The following is a 22825-nucleotide window of genomic DNA, read 5'->3' as shown; positions in this document are numbered from 1 at the left end:
TCTGTTTTCATTGTTAAAATTTGTTGTGAATTATCACAAAATAGTCACTAATACCCCGTGCGTTTAATGGAAGGATATTTATGGTCGGTTAGATCTGTAAATGATAACTAAAGAAAAAATGCTTGGAAGCATAGCGCAGATTGTAGATGGAACAACTAAGGTCCATTGAGTTGTGAATACTGTAAAACAATGTTCAATCACGCACAAATTACTCATCTGCAAGCTCTACGAAAAATGGTCTGCGGCAATGTCGTTTCAGTAAGGAGTATATTTCTTTTATTAAGTAAGAATTGCACTTAACGTTGTGATTTATTATCCAAGTCTCACTAATTTGTAATTTGTCTTTGTTTTCGTTTCCAATTTAAGTAAACGCAAGGTGATGGGCTCTTGGTAAATGTCAAAGACGAATGTTTATTTATTTTAAAGCTTCACACTACTGGAAGTCCCAGTTTACAGCTGTTTAAAACAAAATTTCCTTATTTGGTCAGAAAGTTCATAAATGGCGGGCACACGGTGAACTTCTGGTCCGAGTCGATGTCCATGAAAGCGAGGCAAATATCAAGAAAACTATACTACACATTTTTTGGCTCAGTTGTTTTTTCATTTCTTGCTCGATGTATGAATATACTAAAGCTTATTATTTCATCAGCCGCCCTAAATTTGATTCAAGTTTTAGAATTTTCCAGTTCTTGATTTCTTGGAACTGAGACGGAAGCCTTCAGAACTTCCCCAGCCAACGAGATCCTGAAATGCTGGCTTAAATGCTAAAAGGAATGGAAAAAAAAGCACAGCTTCTGAAAACGGCAAATAAAGGAGGAGAGTAATTAAAAATGTTTATACAGTCCTTTGTCTTGAATAGTGGAACTGCAGGTACGGGCAAAGACTTAGTTGATCCAGATCGAAGACATTTTTAAGCAATCAGCGATTAGATCAAGCAGCATTCCTTAAAATTGTAGAGCCGCTACTGAAACAACGATTTTGTCACTTGGATAAAGTTAAGTCAATTAATTGTCCAAACAAGTTGTAAACACGTTCCGGAATGATTAAACTGAACATGGTGCTAGGGCTTCCAAAGACAGAAGCATTCTTATCAGATGAATATTTGAAAGAAATTTCGACGTATGTTTCCAGCCAAGCCGATTTTGAAACGGAAGCTTCCCTCCCATGATGAAACCCTTGGCCATCTCTTCATATCTTGAATTTACGAGGCCATTTCTCCAAGTTACCAAGTAACTTTCCCCCGGGAAGACGTTTTGTTATTATTTTTTAAATATCACTGGCGATTTTCTATTTATTTGAGTGACTTAACAGGCAAAAGGCCCTTACCTTAGGTCTCAGTCAATTTTGTCTTGAAAGACCGATTTCCAAATGTATTTTTTCCGGTCCATTCCCCAAAGAAACGCACCGATGATAAATAGAAAGTGAAGTGCTGCAAGAATAGAATCAGTTACTGAGACGCTAGAAATGTACTTTATTTATTTATTTACTTATTTATTAACAAATAAAAATGATCGCTATATTGTAGGAAGTACATTTGGCATTGAAAATTACAAAAATCAATTAGTTACCTCTAAAGTTCCGGGTATACCATTTGCTTCAACATCCATTCGATTTTGTTGAACAGCGATGATGAAAACATTTGTTCCCTCCTTTCAACCGAGTTGAAACATGTTGAATCGAAGTTGAATGAGTTAAAAAGCGTTTAAACTTTCCTTTAACAACCATTCGACATTTCTTTTGTTTTCGCGTCCAACCTCGTTTTCAGTCGGAGTCATCGTTCCCTTGACCAGCGGCAAGGAAAGAATAACTCTGGAATTAACTCTGGTCGAATCCAGAAAAGGCTATATTTGATTGGCTGTTGAAAAACGGCTTCATTTCCTGCCATTTTCAAATTTTAAGCTCAAAAATCGTGATTTTTTCTGGATTTTTATCACTACGAGGTTGAAGGTGATCTAGAAATAAGTTTTTTGATATTGGCTCCACCATCAGGACAGATTTGCCTCGTGGTCGTTAAACAGGCTTTTATACGTGAGTGGGTAGGTCTCGTGTGAGAACGATTTTCAAGTGAGCGGTTATCTGTACGAGCTCGGTTTTCAAGTGAACGCGTATCTCTGTGAGCCTGATTCTCAAGTGTGCGGGTATCTGTGTGAGCACGATTTTCAGGTCAGCGGTATCTGTTTGAGCCCGATTTTCGAGTGAGCGGGTACCTGTGTGAGCCGATTGGCTGTGTGAGCCGAAGAATGAAACTCGAATTTTTATTGTTAACTGGAGTTAAATAACAAATGATCTGTACTCTTTTTGGACATAAATAATCGATCTGTTGCTGGTTTGTTTGGCTTTAAAATGCGAGCGAACAAGAAGTTTTTTTACTCCGCTTGCCTAACTGTTTTTCGATGTGCCTCGCCAGTGACAAGAAAATTTTGCACTTAGCTTATGTTCTAAACATGTAATCGCAATGAGTTCTCGTAAAAGTAAGGGGAAATATCACCTGCTTGTGTTTTCAGAAGTTTGTTTAGAGCACGTACAGGTAATATGTTGGAGATCTTGTCTGAAGTTTGTCCTTTCTAGCCGATTCTGGTTCTAAGCCAAGCTTGCGTGTTTCAATGAAGTACATCAAAATGTAAATTATCTCGTTTTCAGACATAAAGTGGAATAAATAAAGTACGATCTGTCACATCACGAGCTATAGTACGTCTGTAATTCCAAATTTTAGCGTGATTCCTATTCGCTGGCTTTTGACAGTCGACTCTGAAATGGCTTCTTTCCTTTTCCGTTCGCTTGCTGAGGATTTGCTTGTTTTCTTTTAAAACTCTTGCGATTCAAGAAAAATTAATTGCCTAACTTGTAAATTCGACAGTAGCTTTCGCTGGAAAAACCGATATCACACTCATCCCTTCGTGATTCATGCGATCAGTCGGTTTTTCAGGTGAAATTAACTGTAAGGCAGCGAAGAAAATGACATAATTAAGCAATATCCGGGAAAACCAAAAGGCGGACAGTTCCAAAGCCTTTTATTTCACTAATCCTACAGCCAGTAAGAATAAACAAGCCGGGAGCTCCGCTTTTAGGCTTGGCTAAATCTATATATTACCTTGTTGTTTAGTCGTTTTAACATTTATACCTAGTAATTCTTATACGGCATGTGCTGAAAACCAGCTTGCCATTTACCGTGTTTTAAGTAAAATTGATTGATTGATTGATTGATCCCGCCATCTGGAGCAGCTTTGGTGACATTTGTCTTTATATTCGCTTGTTAGACTTTTCGTTATTCACTGGACAGTGAATTTTACATGAAGCAGCTTCAGTTGAAGTCACAAACGATACACAAATACAAGTGAACAAACTTCGTGGACGACTTCAACCTTGAAACTATTTACTGTTGCTTCACTGTGAACAGGCTTCGGAGTAGCAATCAAAACGCGAAAAATACTCGGCGCGCGCGGCGAGTTGACTGCGGAATTATTTATGAACCGTGAATCTTGCATCTTTCCAGAGTATACTCATGTCAACGCGCTTACTGCGATTTTTTATACTTCTGAGGAATCTCGCCTTCAAGCGCCAAACTGCGTTTTGGCTTCCATCAATCAAATTTCCCAACATAAGCCGGAATATCGACTCCGCCACCGAAAAGGGAATTGGAGTTTTTGTTTAGTTACAGATCGAATACCATTATGATATATTTTCAAAAATTCTTCAGGAAAAAGATTCGTAAAGATTCCATCGCTTTCCATCGGCATCGAATTCAAATGTACAAATGTACCGTGGGAACCAAAGATGCTGATAGTCACGCATCATTTGTGGTTGGAGCCGGAAGTTTGATCAAAGGCAAAACGTGGTTTGCTCGTTGGCGCTTGAAAATGAGATAGCTGGAAAACAAGTCTAGCGATCGTAGCGATTATATGGAAATCACTCTCCAGCGATGGCAGGCATCGTAACGACAGGGAAAATACCAGAAAAGTCCAGGATACACTGCGTTGCCGACAGCAAAGCACAAACTCCGGGTTCTTCCCTCTTGTAAAAGATCTCTCGAACCCAAAATCTATGGGTCCTTTGTATTCCCCATCGTCGTCGTGACGTGGAAAAGCACCCATAAATAGAAAAAAGAAAGCCTCAAGCACAAGTGCCGCTATGTTGAATTTGATGGTTGATTGACACGAACCAGGTTTTTAGACCCAGGTCCCCACGATCTTTTTCAACTTTTCAGCGATCCTGAACTAAAACTAGGAATCTCTGAAATGGGTAACTCTTTTAAATGGGTGATTTTAAAAACAGAATGGGGAGGCAAATTTGATTAAAAGTGTGAATTCAGTGAGATCTCACGTTTTGGAGATTGCCAAGTTTAGATATGAATTCCTTTTTTGAGAGGTTTCCAAATTTCCGTTACCCGTTGCAATTTTCATTTTACAGATACAGCCGCTTTTGGGCAGAACATTTCCAGTTTGGACAGGGTTTGTAAAGACTAGTGTGCTTACAGCAAAGAGTTCGTTCGCATGCAATTTGCATGTGTCATCCTCCGTAGATATCCAAATTGGCAGTAAACTGGATAATTGTCCTTTAGGCTCAGAAGTATCATGGCCGGCCCCTGTTCTCTTGTGGGTGAAAACCCAACGCATGTTAACCCGACCAATTGCGGCGTAGGGTCTGTATAATGAAGACACCCATTATCCGGCCAAAATTTAAACTGCAAAAGGGTTCCTTTCGCATGCGACATTGGTACCACATGACAAATATTAGGAATATAAATGCCAAACATGAAAGTTTGACGTTTGCCTATTTTATATTTGAAGATTGTTACAGTACTGTGGTGTCTTTTATAATAAACGTAACTTAATTCGAGGGCGCAAATAAATCTTCTTTTCTTACAGAATGACGCTAGTTTAAAGCTAGTCTTTTTCCAGGTGATTGCATCTGTGACATGCACGTGAACAATGTTACAGACACCAGAAGACTTGAAAGAACCAGAATATCGTCCGTTATTTCACATAACATTGAAATGCTCGCTATTCCAGTTCAACTGGATACTCCTCTTTCAGTTTGACTGTCTGTATAAGTTTTACTTCTTTATTTAACATATATAAGTGCTACCAGTAAATTGCCGGTTCATTCCAGTGCCATACTGAAAGCGTAACTCAGATACAAGCGATTTTTTTGTTATGAAAATGCAGGCACAATGAGACAGCATACCATGAAACACCCTGAGTTGACGAATCAGCGTTCTTAGTATTGCTTTCGTTTAAATTGAAGAGAAAGAAGAGATCGAGAAAAGGGGCAAAAGATAGTTAAACTAATAGCTTAATTGCCCTGATGATAACAATTCTTAATTACGAGGATACTAAAAGAAAAATAGAAATACAAAGGAATACAACACGCTATATGTAAAACAACTGAAGTAAAATATATAACGAGTTAAAACAGTTAAATAAACACACACAAAATAACTTGTATACAGAGCATGGACAGATTGGGCAATTATGTCAATCTAGCATTTAATATTGAGAAAGGTAATAATCTGAATAACTGAAGAGAAAATTCTTGAACAATTTTTTATGTTGTTTCGAGCGAATAGAAAGGGGAAGATCGTTCCAGAAATAACGTCTAATGATAGTAGGGCAAAATTTCCTAATATTTGTTTATGAAAAGGAATAAAGAGCTGCTCAGACGAGACATTACGAGTAGTATAGCTATGTTGTTCTGATAAAAGTGGTGTCATAAATTTTGAGGGTTTATTCAGCCTTGCATAAGGGATCATAGCTAAAAAGGAAAATGTGAAGAAGTTTAACAATGTCAGGAAATTTCAAAATGTTGAGATTGACATAGTGAGTGGTACTATTATCCCGAATAGGAACATCATGATCAATTACTCTAGAACTGCCTTATTTTTGAGTTTCACAACATCATAAATAGTCTGATAATTATTGCCCCTCAGTATGGATCCATATGTTAAATAAGGCTATATGAAAGAGTAGTATTAATTAGGGTTTCTTTAGACACTGAGAAATGTCTTTACTTTAGTCATAATATATACAGTCAACTCTCTCTAAGACGGACACCATCGGGACCGGCCTCAGCTGTCCGTCTTAGAGAGGTGTCCGGCTTATAGAGAGTCGACGTAGCATGACCCCAGGAAATTTAAGATAATAATGCTGAACCTGTGCACAGTGAATACGCGTCTGTTTAAAGTTTGTTTTAAGTTATTTGCTTGAACGAAACCTACCTTTTTTAGATTACAATACAATTCGGTTGTCAACTCCGAGTTATTTTTTGAATGGGACAATGACTGATTTAATTTTAACTTGTACTGTAAGTATTCCGGCGACAAGATAAGAGCTGTCAATTAAACGTCTGGTGTTAAAAAGAGTCACGTACAAGAATTTTTCTTCCCTAAATCGTAATTTGCGGTCACATTCCACACAAGTGTCCGTTGACGATTTCAAAGTGTCCGTTGTCCGTCTTTAGAGGTATCCGTATTATAGAGAGTTTGGTTATAGTAAAATGACTAAGAAACGGCGGGCACCAGCACCAGGTGTCCGTCTTATAGAGGTGTCCGTTAAGAGAGAGTTGACTGTATTAATGTTCTTACTTATCTTGGAACAAGTGTACTCAATAGCTGTGGTCACACTGCACACTTTTGCCCTGGGTAAACTTGACTTGCTGACACTTTTACCAAGGGGAAGTTAAATTTAGAAGTGTGACCGATATTACCCAGGGAAAATGTTTTCCATCGATGCTTGAATTCATCAAGAGAACAATAGAATTTCCCTTGACACTTACTCTACATGTTTTGAAGGGGTAAAATGAAATCCCAAGGTAGTTAGCCAATAGATGCTCGTCGGCAAACCCGCTGATGACAGATTTGATTTCATCGCTTCACGTTGTACTTGAAAAACATCGAAGTACACAGTCTTTTGTCGCGTGCGTGTGCGTGTGTCAAAGGAAGAAGATGGCATGGTTTACATCGAACGTGTAAGTATAAATCATTTGCAATCAGTACACGTTTCATTTTGCTGGATTTACTCGAGATTTAGTTTCCTTCTTTGCTATAGCTTTTATTCATCGGCTTGTAATTTCGTTTCGGAAACCAGCATGCTCAGGGAGGCAAACAGGACCCGATCTATAATGGCTTTCTTTTCAATCGGCTACATCAACAGAATCCAGGGCCAAGTGGAGTATTCCACCAACTTCACTTCATTTAACTCGACCAAGCGCTGTCCCAACAGTCAGCGAAATTCCGTAAACGTCGAGCGTAGTTCAATAATGAAATTTAATCCCGTCAATGCCTTGTAAATACCTAGATGTGATTTTCTTCAGTGTGACCTTTTCACCTAGGGAAAATGAAACCCGATATAAATTTACCTCGGGTGTACTCAGGTAAATTTTCCCAAGGAAAATCTATTTTCGCACGGGCAAAAGTGCGTAGTGTGACCTTGGTCATGCCAAGACAGATGATAATCAATAATTAGTCCAAGGTATTTAACATTAAAAGAATAGTCAAGAGGTTGACCAGCTAAAACTGTCGGAAAAACCGATCCACGTACACCAATAAGGTATCTCTCCCTTAATATTAGGGACCTTCAGATTCTAGGACGAGAACGACTACGAGTACCCAATTTTCTCGTAGAAAAACATTGAGCGCGCGCAAACCAGCGTCATTTTGGCGGGAAAAACGTGTTACCGTCGTCATTTTAGTACGAGGTTTTGCAAAAATGTCGTCGTGTCAAAACAAGTCAACAACACGGCAGCAGTTTTGGCATTTTTCGATCAGCAAAAGGGCCCAGGTAACAGCAATAAGAATGACAGAGAAACCTATACTGCTAACAATGAGTAAGATTAATCTTACGGGCTATAAATCTTCTTAGTATTTTCGATAAAAACAAACAGTCAAAACTCGTACTCGTTCTCGTCCTAGAATCTGAAGGTCCCTATTAACTGTCCTCCAAGGAATTAGTCACAGTTCATCGAGTTCATCGTCCTTTTTTATTCACAAAAAAAAAACTTTTTTATTCACAAAAAAGACTCAAAACGTTTGAACATGACACGTCAGCGAGAATCTTTATTATTATTGTGTATTTAGTTTTACTCAAATTTAATGTTAGCTTATTTGCACAAAGCCAGTCATATATCTTTGGAAGTTCACTATTGATAAATTAAGGGCATTTGGCGCTTTATGTTCTTTCCGAAAACGTCGTGGTAAATTATAGCCTTCGGCAAAATTATTGAGACACAACGCATCTCTCCCCAATTCTTGATCACAGAATCTACTATATACGAAAAGTAGAAATACGCGAAAACTAGATTAGGATTGAAGATGGACCAGCTACGGTTTTTTGTCCTCATGTGTCCTTTCCAGAGGCTGTAGTTTGTTATCAGACCATGGGGATATTTTGTCTCTTCCCCACTGATAAAAGAAATTACCCTAAAAGCCTCTGCGGCGAAGAGAAGCCTTTATGTTGCGGAAATTGCATTACAACTAGTTCTTGCGCACTCCTCCAGTAAAACTGCCGAAAGTGTGAGAATCAGTTTTTATAGTTAAACAGGGACATAGAAAACCCAGCTTTGCACGTAAAACAACATTGATTTGACAATCATTTGGCAATGTTTGCTTTTATGACATATTTTTTTTTTGACGGCATAGACAAGTCCGTCTCCTATCACACAAACATCGGGCCGGCGTCCATGATCGTACACGAAAGGCTTTGGAATTATAGAGCGCTGACGTACTTGTAGCTTACCAACGTGAGCTGATTCTACGCCGGGTAAGTCTTTTAGCTTCTGAACTAACTTTTCAATTTCCAGTTAACTTTGCTGAAGTTTCTCTAAAACCATTCCATGCCTACTGCACCACTTTATCTCACTTAAGTTATGCTCACTCAAAACACTAAACCAATTTATTCCATGAGCTGGATTAAAACGGACGGCAACTGAACAAATTGTAAAAACCTAAACTTTATAAACGTGAACAGAGCTGAAAATTACCCAAGTCCTGGATAATTTAAAATCACACTGAGCGTGAAGCACATTATTAGACAGACCTCTTTGCCGTTACGGAAATTCTGAAAGCATTTCGAATTCGCAATTCTTTGCGAGCCGGGTAAAAAGTCCTCACCGAAGCCAGTCTTAGCCCTAACAGTCTCCACTTTTTACGAAAGCACGTCACAGAAGGTTATTTCAAATTTGCGTTCTACCCTCTTGTGAAGCTGTACTGATACAACTACTTAGATAAGTCGGTGTGTAACTCAAAATGTGTTTGATAAAAATAAAATTATTGCCCGTTTTTTGGTAGTAGCCAAAACGCGGGGCCGGGGCCGGGGTCGGGGTCGGGGTATCTTTTTTTTTTCAAAATTTTTTCCTTTCAATTTTTGTAGTTATTCTCCAGTACTGTTATTTTCTAATGTTCGGCATCTTTCCTTCACCTATGTTGGAAATTAGTCAAAAAATATAAGGAACGTACGGAAGCTTCGAAGGGCCGGGACATCGTTTGCTTTTCGAAAAGAATTTCCGACTGAAATCTAATACTTTAAACCAAGTGATTCGCGCTTCGCGCGTTAAGTTATGTATGTCGCTTAATTGTTTTAATGTATGGAACTATATTTGCAATTTTATTTACCACAGCAAATTTGCATGAGTTGAAAGGTGACAACTAATTAGAAATTCAGAAATATATAAATCGAAACAAACTGCAAACGCGCAAATTACTTTTTCACTTTCCTCACTTCCTGATCAAGAACGTTAAAGACAATCAACAGAAGAAATCAAACCATAAGATCGTGTAGATTAGAAGAAAAACATAGTAATATATTCAAGAAATCAGTTGCATTCTTCTTTTAGCCTATCGCCGGCATTCCAAAAGATTAATCTACTTCTGTAATATTTTCCTTTCAGTCGACTAGTTTAACGACATATCGATCGAGCACCTAGTACGAATAAAAATCTGAAAATCTACAGGATCCTCAGTGGCGTGATCTTGCCTTAAAGTAGTGCCTCGTACGTAGGTGCGAATCATCTAGAGACACTGAAGACTCGCTGAGCTCCACATTTTTAAACCACATTTTTATGTTTACTTCGTAAGAAACTTCTCCGCAATACAATTAAAACGAAACAGAACATAGCCATAATTCCACTATGGTCGTCACGCAAACATTCTCAGTGACTTGTTTTCGCAAAATTGTTCTAAGTGTGGTTATGCTATTTCTCGTAAAATTGGATTCGATCCCTTGAAGTCCGAATAGAATTGGCTAGCAAGTTCCTGTGCGACTGACTTTACTACAAACCGTTTGTGGTAAATCAGACAACAACATTGACAACAAGACGAACAAACAAGCAAAAAGAACGTTGCATGACTGCATGACGATCATGGCGGAACTGTGATTCCTTTGGGGTTTTTTTTTTAACGAAGTGAATATTTATACGATGGGACTCTGTCTGGCAGTCAGCGTGTATTCCTTAAACTCCAATTTTAGCAATTTCGGAAATTCTCTTAATTTCGAGCAACAAACTTCGATTTTCGGAAAGACAAAAAAACTAAGTACGATTTTAAGAAAAACTAAAATGCCCCTTAAGAGCCTTCATAGCTTCCGTAGGTTCCTCAAATTTTTTGACTAATTGCCACCATAAATGACAGTCATTCGAGAATGACGACAAAATGAAACAAAATTTTGGAAAAAAAGACACCCGACCCCGACCCCGACCCCGGCCTCGCGTTTTGGCTACTACCATTGCGTTTAGGCATTTTATTTTCTTACCCAGCAAATAACATACAAAACTAAGTGAAAAACGTTAAGGTGATTAATTATCCATTTGCGAGTTTAGAGCTTCTACAGCTTACATTATGCAAATGTGCTGTGAATAATTAATACCTTGAAATAGACATTTTAGGTTTTAGGTTAAAAATGAAGATTTTCCGACACGAATGATGCTTTTCAATAGCCAGTATTTCAAACCGAAGTTTAGAATTGTCACTACTGTTTTAGGAGTAAACCAATTAGAGATTAAAGTCGTCCGTGGGGGCGTAAAGTTTCTCATGCCAACTTAGAGTCTATCAGATGCCCACAGGAAATTTCTGCAAAACACTGTATGTTTTGGCTTCAGTTGATAATATTTCAAAATGAATTTTTGGTTCTTTCAGGTATTAGTTTTTAGAATATAATTTTTTCATCAAAAGGGAGATCAAATCTAAGCTCTCGGAAAATCTTACGCGTTTAGATGCCTCAGTGGAAACTTAAATTTTACAAACGATCTCTTTATTTGACCGCCGTTTAAGACTTTTCAGTTTTTAATGGCTGGAATCAGGTTTTTATCGATGCTATTGTTTGTAGGACATATACTTGCGTTCCGGCATAAATTACTCTTGTCTCACTTGAACTCCCATGTGGGTTATTAATAGACTTCAATTGGTTCCTGTTAGTCTCTTACATTTCTCTACAGGAAAATACTGGGAATTGCGAATACCCAGAGGAACAACTGTCCATCAAATGTTCAAGCACTTTGCAGGAAGTCAGGAGCCCATCTGGAGCGTGCAACTTCCAAACAGCGTCTGTGAAACGGCGTTTTCACAAGTAGGTTTATTCTTAGACTAGCCCTTCCCGCGAATTAGGTCAAAAAACAAAGGCAGTTCCGATTCGGTGACCCTATGACGTCAGCTTAATTTCTTGTAATTGGTCATCGGGCTCCTGTGGGAGTCTCATTCGCGGGAAATTCAATCTAAAAATAAATCGGTCTGTGAAAACGCCGTTACACGAACACAGTAGAGTTGTAGGCTCCGGGTCATGGGTTCCTGAGGAAGTAGATTTCCAAACAACAATAGTTTGATAGAAAATCCTCATCTGATTTGCGACATGATTTGTGACAGTTCGGTTCCCACTCAGTTGTGCAATAAACACAAGGATAAGCGAAAGCGTAAGGCCATCCCCCGCCTCCCCTTTTTTTTTTTTTTTTTTCTTTTAGCGTGGAATGCGATTCCTGATATCGGGTCGGTCGGTCAGAATGAAAAAAAAAAGCCTAAAAAAACAATCACAAGTTGTCTCGGAATCGGAGGGCTGCTATGCCAGCATCATTGCTGCAGAGCCTGGAAAACAACAAGACGTGAACCCAAAATCAATATGGCGGAAAAGCTGGTTGATGTTATTGTAAAATTAAGACAACATGGGCAAAGGATCAACCACCGAAACTCCTATGCGACGTAAAAATGGTTTAACTATATCGTTACTTTTTTTTTGAAGATGGCAAAAAATTGGGTCGGTCGGACAACGCTAAACGGAGAAAAAAAGGAGGATGGCCTAAGCATAAAAAAATATTGTGTGGGAACCGGCTTGAAATAAACGTGAAATAAGCATAAGCGTAAGGCGCAAGAAAGGAAACTTTTTCCTTTCCTTGCGCGTATGCTTATCTCACGGTTGTCTTTATTTCACAAGTGAAAACCGGCGTGAGTTTGCACAAGCACGACGATTCGCACGCCATCTTGAATCTTGGTAGTAGATCTTCTCGGACGTTAATTACTACGCTTGCGTACGCCAAATTTTCCACGGCTTGTCTCACTGTGTAAAGGTCGCAAGCTCATCTTTGAGCTTACGCTTGGGCTTATCGCACAAGTGAGAAACACGCTTTAGTGGCTGGTTCGTTATGTTGTGTCATGAGCGTTTTTAGCACATTTTTATGAAGCCTTTTGAATGTGAACTGCAGACTTCTCGTTACGACCAATTTTACCACTTTTCTAAATTGTAATGACAGAGAATTTCACAATTTTTGGTCTTCGTTCCTGTCATGTTTCATTTTACATCATTCAGAGCTGAGAAATTATCAAGCATGGTTCACGCGAAACATGCTTGGCTTAAATTAATTACGTTCCAGGCGAGCCAAACTCCCCTGTTTTTTCTGTTTGAAAATGGTCGAATATCGTCATTACTTATAAAAAACCTCGCCTTCAATACATGAACCGATTAGTTGGTTTCTTTTTGCCGTGCGACAGTTATTGAAGCGTTTTTCGCAACTCTAATGCATAAAACACAAAATTCTCGTGCGTCGTTCTTTGAGAAGCCCTCCATTACGAAATCGACTCGCTGTCCTCTCTGAGTTCTTTCTATTTTGTCGCTCAATAGGTTTTCGGTTTAGATTCTTTTTGCCCGATTAAGAGGTTGTCGATGCTGAAATCTTTCGGCTGAAACCAAGTGCAGATATTTTAATGATCTTTAAGTGGCCTGAAGTCCCAATAGAGGAGTTTCTGATGCGTTTCTGAAGCGTTACGCTGGCGGCATGGAAAGCGACATGATGATGATCAAACATCTCCGCAAAATTATTATTCGCATCAAGTGTAAGACGAGGAGTTTCAGTTTGCCTTTCATATTAAAGCCGGGAAAAGATGCTAAGCTTCAAAGCGGCGAATGCTTGATGCAACTTCATGCGCAACCTAATTCAATGCGATAAAATGATATATGAAATATTAATGGGTCACATATCAACTGCGGATATGAAATCAAGTGAAGCTATAATCTTCGCAATTATGAACACAATTTTTGAAATTGCGTAAAGAAGCCTGAAAAATTCAGGACTTCAACGGGGTTTTAACCCGTGACCTCGTGATACCGGTGCGACTCTCTAACCAACTGAGCTATGAAGCCACTGACGTTGGGAGCTGGTCATTTGTGGGTTCCAATGTTCCCGTGTTCAGTTGGTTCAGTTGGTTAGAGCGTCGCACCGGTATCGAGAGGTCACGGGTTCAAACCCCGTTGAAGTCCTGAATTTTTCAGGCTTCTTTACGCAATTGCAAAAATTGCCTTTATAACGGCGAGGATCATAGCTTCACTTGACTAATTCAATGCATTTGATACAGTTAGAACAAGCATGCAGATTTTGTTTAAATTTTTATCCCTTATTGAAATTGTCTTGTAACAAGTGGCCGCTATTGTTACGCTCACAAAGACAATTCGGCAGCGGCAGCGGCAGCTTACGTCATCTGTCTTCCATTGAACGCCCGAGTACTTTTTTTGGAACTTTGCAATTTCGCGGACGAATCGAGGAAGAAGGGTTTTCATGATCCGTTTTTCTCCGTGATCTGAGAGTCTATAACCAAGTGTCCACAAGTAGCTGACGAAACATTTTGCTGTGGCTTTTGCAGAACATTTTCTCGTGGTTCACAGAACGTCTTTGAGTACCTGTATCTTAAAATTTGAATCGCACCCAAATACGCAAGGTGAACTGACGTAAACTTGAAAGGGACTTATTTCGGGGAGATCGTGATCTTCACAGATGGCAATTTTACCATTGCCTTGAATGGCTCACAGATTGAAGAGTAAGATCACACAAATTCCTTGGGGTAGAGATTGATGATGACTTAACTTTTGAAAATCACTGTAACGCTCTCGCTAGAAAGACCTAGAAAGATGTCAAAAAGAATTGGTCAATTGAAATATATCAGTCCATACTTAAAGAGAGACCATAAGAAAATATGCTATAATGCTGTCATCAAACCGGCTCTCTTATACTGCGCTAAAAGCTGGACATCACCATCCAAGGAAAACTTGAACAACATTTTTACACGACAGAAAAGAGCTGCAAGGATCATCCCGCGGGATGCAAACCCACACTCGCGCCCATTGCCCTTGTTCAATACGTTAAATTGGCTTCCTTTCTATCAAGACGCGTACGTCAACAGGTGCACATTGATTCCCAAGAGAACACTCGGAAAAGCACCTGACTACCTGAAATCTGTGCTTCAATTTAATTCTGATGTCCACTCTAGAAATACACGTTTCAGTAAACTAAACCTACGCTTCGTATGGGCATTTTTAAAATGTCTTTAAGGTATGCTTCATTTTTACTTTTTGTAATCTATTCTCTTGCCCTTCACGGTGTCTTTTTGCGGCCAGCTTTTTCCACAACGACAGAAGTATCGCTATTTCGAAGACACGTGATTACAACGCGAGACGTTATTGGATGACTGCATGGCTAGGCTCAGCTCAAGATGAGTCAGTGCTCATTATAAGGAATTTAACTTCGACGCACTGTTATTTTCAAGGAGTAGATGTAACTCGAAAAAGGGAGTTAAAAAAAAGGTACAAAACCACTCCATTTTGAGTAAAATTCACTCCGGTATTGCTTACTCCGTTTTTGGAGTAAAATGTACTCCTATATCTTTTACTCTTTTGTTGGGGTAAAAATTTACTCCAGTATTGTGTACCCCTCCTGTGGTGTAAAATTCACTCCAATACGAGAGTAAATTTTATCCTTCTATTGGATTTACCCTTGACAGAGTTAAATTAACTCCAAAACTGGGGTGAGACAAAAAGGTACAAAACCACTCCTTTTCAAGAGTAAAATTTACCCTCTTAAACTTTACTCCCATTGTCAGAGTAATATTTACTCTTTCTACAGAACACATTCACCCTCACTAGATCTACTGTACCTTCATTTATAGTCAGATTTCTCATAAAACCATGAAAAGTTCATTTTTTTTAAATATCATGTAAAGAAAAGACCAGGTTTACAATGAAGCATCTAATACTGGTAATTTTAATCATAAGATTGCAAAGAATGCACATCGATATGCATGATAAATACAATCTGTATACACATACAAATACATCACAAAAATCAAAGCTATCTTTATTCTAATTATTCGGGCAATAATAAAATGGCAATCAGCTGAATGTGTTCTTGCCTTAAACAAAGATAAATTGAGTGGTTTGTGTTTTGATTACAGATTGCAACAATGAATGGCTGCAAAATAACTTCAATTACAAAAACTAAAGCAAACAACATACTTGGATAAATGTGACTCGGTATAACAAAATGGGTTTTATGTACATGTAATACAAGTCAGTTCTTACATAAAGAAGTCAAACGTAAAAAAATGGAACATGCCTTAGGATAACTGATGCTAAAATTTTGCCATCGTTGACCTTTGCCAATGTGTTCTTTTTTCTCCAACAGAATTGTTTTCAAAAAAAAAAACAAAAACCCCTGAGATTAAACTATTAATTAAGTATGCTCCCAGCAAAACAATTACAGCAAATGAAAGTTTTAACAAAACCTTGCTTTCTGCCACAAGGTAAATGTCTCTAGTTCAATTAGTGTGCCAGAAGCAACAATCCTTGCAAATGTTGTTTTTAGAACCTCTCTATTGATTGACTCATCATCCTTGAAAGTAATTAAAGAGAATAATGATTAGTATCACTCCTTCCAAAATTAAGATCATTCGACAATAATCTAACAAAATAGGAAGAGAGCACAAATCTAATACATCCCTAATCCTGAGAAACAAAAGACACCAGCCACCAATTTTGGTGTACCAAATAAATGGAACCACATGTAATACCGGTACTTGCATGAGATTATATCTGTAACATTGTTCTTGATTCAATGAGTAACTCAGTTAACTATAAAATTAATTTTGTCATAATGATAAAAGTACACATATAGTGGTGGAACTCATGGAACAAATCTTGAAAATATATTGCCAGATGCTTTCTTTGTCTTCAACACTTTTCTAAAAAAAATTATGTGTGATGAGGTATTTAGAATTACCTCATTTAACGGCATTTCAAATTTTAAACTGAAAGCAGATATTGGGTGAGACAAAGGATAAATGAAACTGCAGCATCATCTTCCGCTAATCGCTAGGCATTACTAGTCTATACGTACACAGGCCTGTAACTCAGACAGTGCTTTATAATTATTTTATTGCAGTGACTGTCAAGAATTAGTTGTTAAAGTGTAATTTATGTGAGTTATTTGTAAATATCTATATGCATCACTTGTTTAAAAGCAACAATCAGCTTCTAAGTCTTTCAGACTTTCAGCTGTTTGACTGCATTACAGGTTTTTTATAAAAACACGCCTCAAAGGAATTTTTTCATGGCACTAACCTTTTCTTTTATCTGAGGGTTTTCTCCTTCTCCTCTTCCATAGATGATACATGTAGTGGTATGTACTGTATGTTGCAAGAAGAAGGCATCTTCTTGCCTAGCCTCAGCTGACTTTCTGTAACCAACTCTCTGTCCAAACTTCCCAGCAATCTTTTAATGAACCAATTCCCAGCTGTACCCACCTCCAATTTGAACTGTTAATCAACAAATAAATATAGTGAAAAGTTTCAGTTTTCTTGGAAAAAATAATTCATAATCTCAGTCACATTTCCAAACAAAAATTATTACCGCTACTTACAGATAAAAGATGTCATAAGAATTTCATCCAGATAAGAACACTCAATATCACATGTCTCAAAAAAAAAAATGCTGGTTCATGTAATAATAAAGCTGATCATTTCTAAGGTGTATGACAACTGCAGACTGCCTACAAATAGCGATTGTAAACAGTATTTAAGTCTAAGCACCCATTTTAAATAAAACGTTTAGCTTTCAATAACTGTGAGTTACGGTTAGTTTGGGGTCTGCACTCTGCAAGTGTCAGACACTGTCACTTCTGTTATAACGTAAGTGTTTGAAGCGCAGACTCATCAAAATTTGGCTCTCTTTTCTTTAAACGCCAATAATAACAATCTCATGCAGGCATTAACATACTATTTGCATTGAGTACAATAGTTTAAATGACAGCTGAAGCTTTCTGCTTTCTGTCGTCATGCAATTTGCGGTGAGAGCACTCTAATACCAAATCCTTTGCTTAACCATTTGATCTAAAGCTTCATTTCTCTTGTGAAATACATACCAATTTGTTAAAGCACTTAAGCCAAATTGAATGGGATCGGCTATTCATCGAGTTACGAGTTGAGTTGAGTTTGAGTTGAGTTTGAGTGGAGTTTGAGTTAAGTTTGAGTTAAGTTTGAGTTAAGATGGAGTTACAGTTTTAGGTGTTTTTCGGAATTAAAACAGGGGCACTCAACGAGAATATAGTTCAAAAGCACTTAAACGTAGCATTGTTAATCGTATTTTAGTATTTAAACGGTAGATATAGGCATATTTTTATCCCCTAAAAATTTTTCATCTGTTCGGATTCCCTAGCTGAAAGTCTAGTGATTCGAAAATTATAAGGATCAAAACTTACCTTTTCGAAAATTTCAGTCAGAAAAAAGGCCCCCGAAATTCTAGGTGAGCTGTTAAGGGTAAAAATCCGTTAAAAATGGGCAATCATACCATGTTTTAGATGTTCGAAAATCCTAGGACAGGCAGGCAAGCAAGGAATTTTAAAACAAATGTTCCGAAAATTCTAGATCTCAAATCGTCTTCCGAATAGATATTTTCCGAAAATTGACGTTGGGAGCTCCTGATTAAAAGTAGTGAATATTCAGTACAAGTCACTTCGAAAAGTGTTTTCTCCGCGTTGAAAGATATATTTGCATAAAATTTTGCAAAATGGCGTGGCTTTCCAATGATCAAAACAATCTTATAATTATTACACGTTTCACGGCATCATTCTCGTTGCTGCTGTTAAGTCTATCGACGTCAAAGCGATGTCTTCTTAGAGGGATACATGAGCTTTATTGTTAAGCCAGTTTAAGCCGGCCCGGCGGCTATCATGAACCGTATCTGTCGTCCGGCATCACAAGAACGCCCTAAACGAAAGAGGAAAACATATGACGGAATGAGCCCGCATTACGCTTCTTGCTCATAACCGCTGAAATTCTAAAATTCAGCACCGAAGTTTTGTGATGTTGGCAGTTAAACTAGCCGAGCATTTAAGTAAGAGAACAAGTTTGACCTAGTCACACATGTCGGAAAACTATATATTTCACTGCAAATTTGAAAGAGACAAGATGTTGAAAGTAATGCTTGATTGTTTCGCCTCGCCTTGATGGTATTACATTTTTATTTAAAGTGCTATTAAGGGGTAACAAACTGTAAGTTATGAAATTAAATGCATGCTAATCCCTACTTCGGTCCGCTATGACGTCTAGTTGCCTAGCTACAATCCCAGCCAAAAAGATGGTGACACCAATTGATTTGGTAACCCTAGACCTAAACTTGGCTTTTAGGCCTAGGCTTCGACAAATCGAGGTATTGGGTTACTTTCGAAAACGTAAAACAATGACCTGCAAGTATGAGTGACCCGTCAAACTGAAAGTGACCATTGTTTTAGACCCCACCCAATCGCGGTCATACATTTCGGGGACACTTGATGCCACACATAAGTTCACCCCTTCCCCCCTTTTCGAAGTTGTAGGGATAAAGCCAGGATTGTGTCACGGTGCCCGGTTATGGGTGAGTGTCACGCGCGTTTACTTTGCGACTAGAAAGGTCACGGGTGCGATTCGCATTGTTTTTCGGAATCTATACTGGCCCTTTCTAAAATATGACTTGTTACTAATCAGTGAAAACACTATGAAATGATGTTCGTTTCGCTCACCTTCTGTTTCCCGTTTCTACATGGTAAGACTTGGGATCTTTGCGTACTCCGGGTTCTGGTCCTCACACAATGGAATGTTGACAGTTAACCGCGGAGTCGTCGGCAAGCGTTCGAAGAGGTGATCTTTAATTGTTGATTAAAAATTTTCTGCCTGGATGCCTACTCAAGCGGTAAAAAAAGTTCTACAAACAAGTTCTGAAATTGAAAGTATATCTATGATCTGAACAAATCACGATAGACATTTCTTTCTGTTCACACTTTTACCATCCTAAAACTTGCACCGCTTTAAATCATGGTGCATAAAGCAGTTTACCGTTATTTCTCATTATTTATTTATTTACTTGTTAATTAATTTTGGTTTTTCGTGCACGGTTTCTTTTGTTTTTGCAAGTACATAAATGAGAACTGACAAAGGGTCAGTAAGGGAAAAAACGCGTTCCAGGTTCCGGATTCCTGATTTTACATAAACCCTTATGCGGCACACTGATCATTAAAGCCAACGCTGCTGGACGACAAACGGTACGTTTCATCTTTTAGCCGCGGGGGCGATAAGCTGGCTTAACAGTAAATCCCATCCTTAGCCTTACAAGAAGACATCTTTTCTGCATCGATAGACTTGATTGCTAGAAGGAACAACCGCGCGCCCGTGGCTCAGTTTGTTATGCAGGAGATCGTGAGTTCGACTCCGGCCAGACCCGCAACACTCATGGTCTTAAAATAATTGAAGAGAAAGTGCTGCCTTTGTAATAACATCCGCAAATGGTTAGACTTTCAAGTCTTTGCGAATAAGGACTATAAATCGCAGGTCCCGTCTCACAACCTTCAAAGTTCATAAACTCTGTGGGATATTAAAGATCGCACACACTAGTCGAAAAGAGTACGGTGTTGTGGTCTGGTCTTTTCATCAGCCTTGTAGTCGGTTTGGCATAATCTTCTGAAGGGATTACTGATCGATGACACCACATAACAGCAAAAGAGGCAGTAGTCAAATCGAAGGAGTCCAAGTGCTAAAACTGGTAAACTGATAAACAAGAATACTACCGTACATGAAATTTCAAGATTGTTTTGATCAGGTTAAAACCATTTTGCAAATATACACCTGTGAACTTCACGAAAACGGTGTTTCGTGCTCTTCTCAGTGACTTCTACTTAATATTTATTAGATTTAAGTGCCAAAAATGCCAAAAACCGTAACTCAATATTAACTCAATCTTAACTCAATCTTAACTCAAACTCAACTCAAACTCAACTCGTAACTCGATCAATAGTCTATCTCTAATTAAATATCCTTGCCTGACAAATTTGGGACTTAAAGGTGCATGTAAAAGGTTTGAATTCTACATAAGCTTACATTAAATTGTCGTAAGGCCCGATTCAGACGCCATACTTTTCATGAGCCGAACTTAATACACGAAAAGTTCGACGTTTGAATCAATGAAGAACGGCTATTTTAATTTGGAATGGCTCGGGCGTTCTTTTCAAGTGGCCTAGACGGGAATTCGGCTTTAGCATGGCCGTGGATCGGCTTTGATTTCAGACGTCGAACGTTTCATGTGCCGAACTTCATGATCATGCATAAACCATGTTTTGCCTTCTACATGAAAATCGCTGACAAAATCAATTGGTTTTCTTGGTAATGGCTTTGGAACTGCTGTGGAGGGGCCAGTTCAGTTCGACTTCTGAATCAACAGGCGTACTTTTGTTAATTTGTGCACAGGGCTTCCACACAATCTGTTTGTGTAGCCGATAAATGGAACAGTCAACGGCGAACTCAAATTCATTCAAAATCGCTCAAAAAACCGCTTTTGAGGTAAAAGGACGAATATACACCACAGGTAAGGTAATTCAACGTTTATTTATCATTGATTTACATACATAGTTAACAATATATCGCTATAGGTGAAGCAAACGGTAAATCCAGTACATTTATCGGCTACACAAACAGATTGTGTGGCCCCCTGTGTTCAAACTTGAGTAAAACCGCCGAAAGACCCGCCGAAATGGTAACCGGTCGCGTCGCCCACAAGTTAACTCGCCTACACCGAAGTTAACTCGCCTACACGTTCGAAGTTAATTCGCCTACACATAAAGTTTAGTCGCCTACACATTCCAAGTTACTGTTGAAGTTATAAGATAAAGCAAAAACAAGAAGTTTACTCGACAACTATCAGGCAGAAAAACGAACCATCGATCGGATATCCGATTTGAGTTTTCGTCTGTCAGCGGCAGTTAATTTCACATCATTCTTTACCAATTCACTTTTGACTGCGCGGCCGGATGGTTTTCGTCGACTGCTGACCAAAACGGCTCACTAGTTTCCAGTCTGTTCTCTACTGTGTTATCCAAGATCGCGGAGGATAACGACTTTAATTACGGCGTCGTCCAATTAAAAACGAAAAAACCAGCAAAACTGTTGACTTGGAGGGGAGCATACTCTACTCTTAACCCTTTCACCCCCGTGGTGTTCCCCATAGACGAGTAAAATCGTCTGGCGTTAGACAGAGTAAAATCTATAAGTGGCACTATTGGGAGTTAATGGGGACATAGTTTTTGAGTGAATCCAGCTGTTGTTAACCCTTTCAGCCCCGTGGGGTTCCCCGTTGACGAGTAAAATCGTCTGGCGTTAGACAGAGTAAAATCTATAAGTGGCACTATTGGGAGTTAAAGGGTTAATTAGTGGAGTACTAAATAAGAGGCGTACATTTTACTGCGTTTAGTTTTACTCCACTTTTTCACTCCAACACCTTGAAAACAAAGAATTAATCGGTGGATTTCACAAAAATAAAACAACCCCAATTTTACATCTTAGACTGGCTAAACTTAAATTTACCCTACAAAAATAGATATATAGGAGTAAAATCCTCTTCTACTTTTTTTATCAGAAAGTAGAATTAGTAAGTGGGGTAGACTTTACTCAGTACCCGATAAATAAGAGTAAAATTAACTCCAGTATATTATATTACTCTGTAGGGAGAGTAAAATTTACTCTAGCAAAGTCATTGCCTTTGAATATTAACTAGTACTCAGTAAAAATTACTCTTAATGGAGTTAAATTAACTCCTCGTAGGAGTACATTTTACTCCGCTTTATTTTACTCCACTTTTTCACTCCAGCACTGGAGTGAAATTAACTCTTTGAAAATAACAGTGCGTGGTAATTTTTTTACAGACGATAAGAAATTAGGGTGGCCAAGTTGTTTGTTGTAGAGATCAGTGAGCAAATACTGCGGCATGATAAGGTAATGACCGATCATGCCGGATATTTCGGCAAAATAGCCCATTTTACCGCCTGCTTTCACGCGCTCGTTTGCTTATTTAACGCACCTCCTACAAGACCACCAGATAACCAGATAATTTTTAGAGTAACTTGCTTGAGTATACCTTAGCTGGCTAATTCAGAACTCTGGCATCTTCCCCCTTCGTGCTGACGAGGCTCAAACACTTTAAAGAAAAAAGGACAGGTAACACCACCCAGTGCCGCGCTCTTTTCGATTAATGTGTAGGTTCTTTAACATCCACAAGAATTTATGAACAAG

At 38.6% G+C, this 22825-nt stretch overlaps 1 protein-coding gene and 1 long non-coding RNA gene across 3 annotated transcripts in view; one reads left to right on the top strand and one right to left on the bottom strand.

Moving 5' to 3' along the window:
• Positions 1-753: 753 nt before the first annotated feature.
• LOC137981186 (uncharacterized) lies at positions 754-2561 on the bottom strand. Its single transcript, XR_011118555.1, has 3 exons — positions 2526-2561; positions 1327-1429; positions 754-764 (listed from the first exon to the last, which is right to left on the bottom strand). It is a non-coding gene; the product is annotated as an uncharacterized lncRNA (long non-coding RNA).
• A 4341-nt stretch (positions 2562-6902) lies between these two features.
• Positions 6903-22825, top strand: part of LOC137997254 (D(1) dopamine receptor-like) — a 30319-nt gene continuing 14396 nt past the window's right edge. Inside the window, exon 1 of one of the 2 annotated variants that reach the window (XM_068843152.1) lies at positions 6903-6963. The gene's annotated coding sequence lies outside the window, so the exon portion shown is untranslated. Of the gene's footprint in view, positions 6964-8632; positions 8754-22825 lie in introns of those variants that run through there. The other variant, XM_068843135.1, reaches the window with a different exon arrangement.

The sequence above is a fragment of the Montipora foliosa genome, chromosome 1, assembly GCF_036669935.1.
Source record: "Montipora foliosa isolate CH-2021 chromosome 1, ASM3666993v2, whole genome shotgun sequence".
Classification (NCBI taxonomy): Eukaryota; Metazoa; Cnidaria; class Anthozoa; order Scleractinia; family Acroporidae; genus Montipora; species Montipora foliosa.
This window is presented reverse-complemented; position numbering and strand designations above follow the sequence as displayed.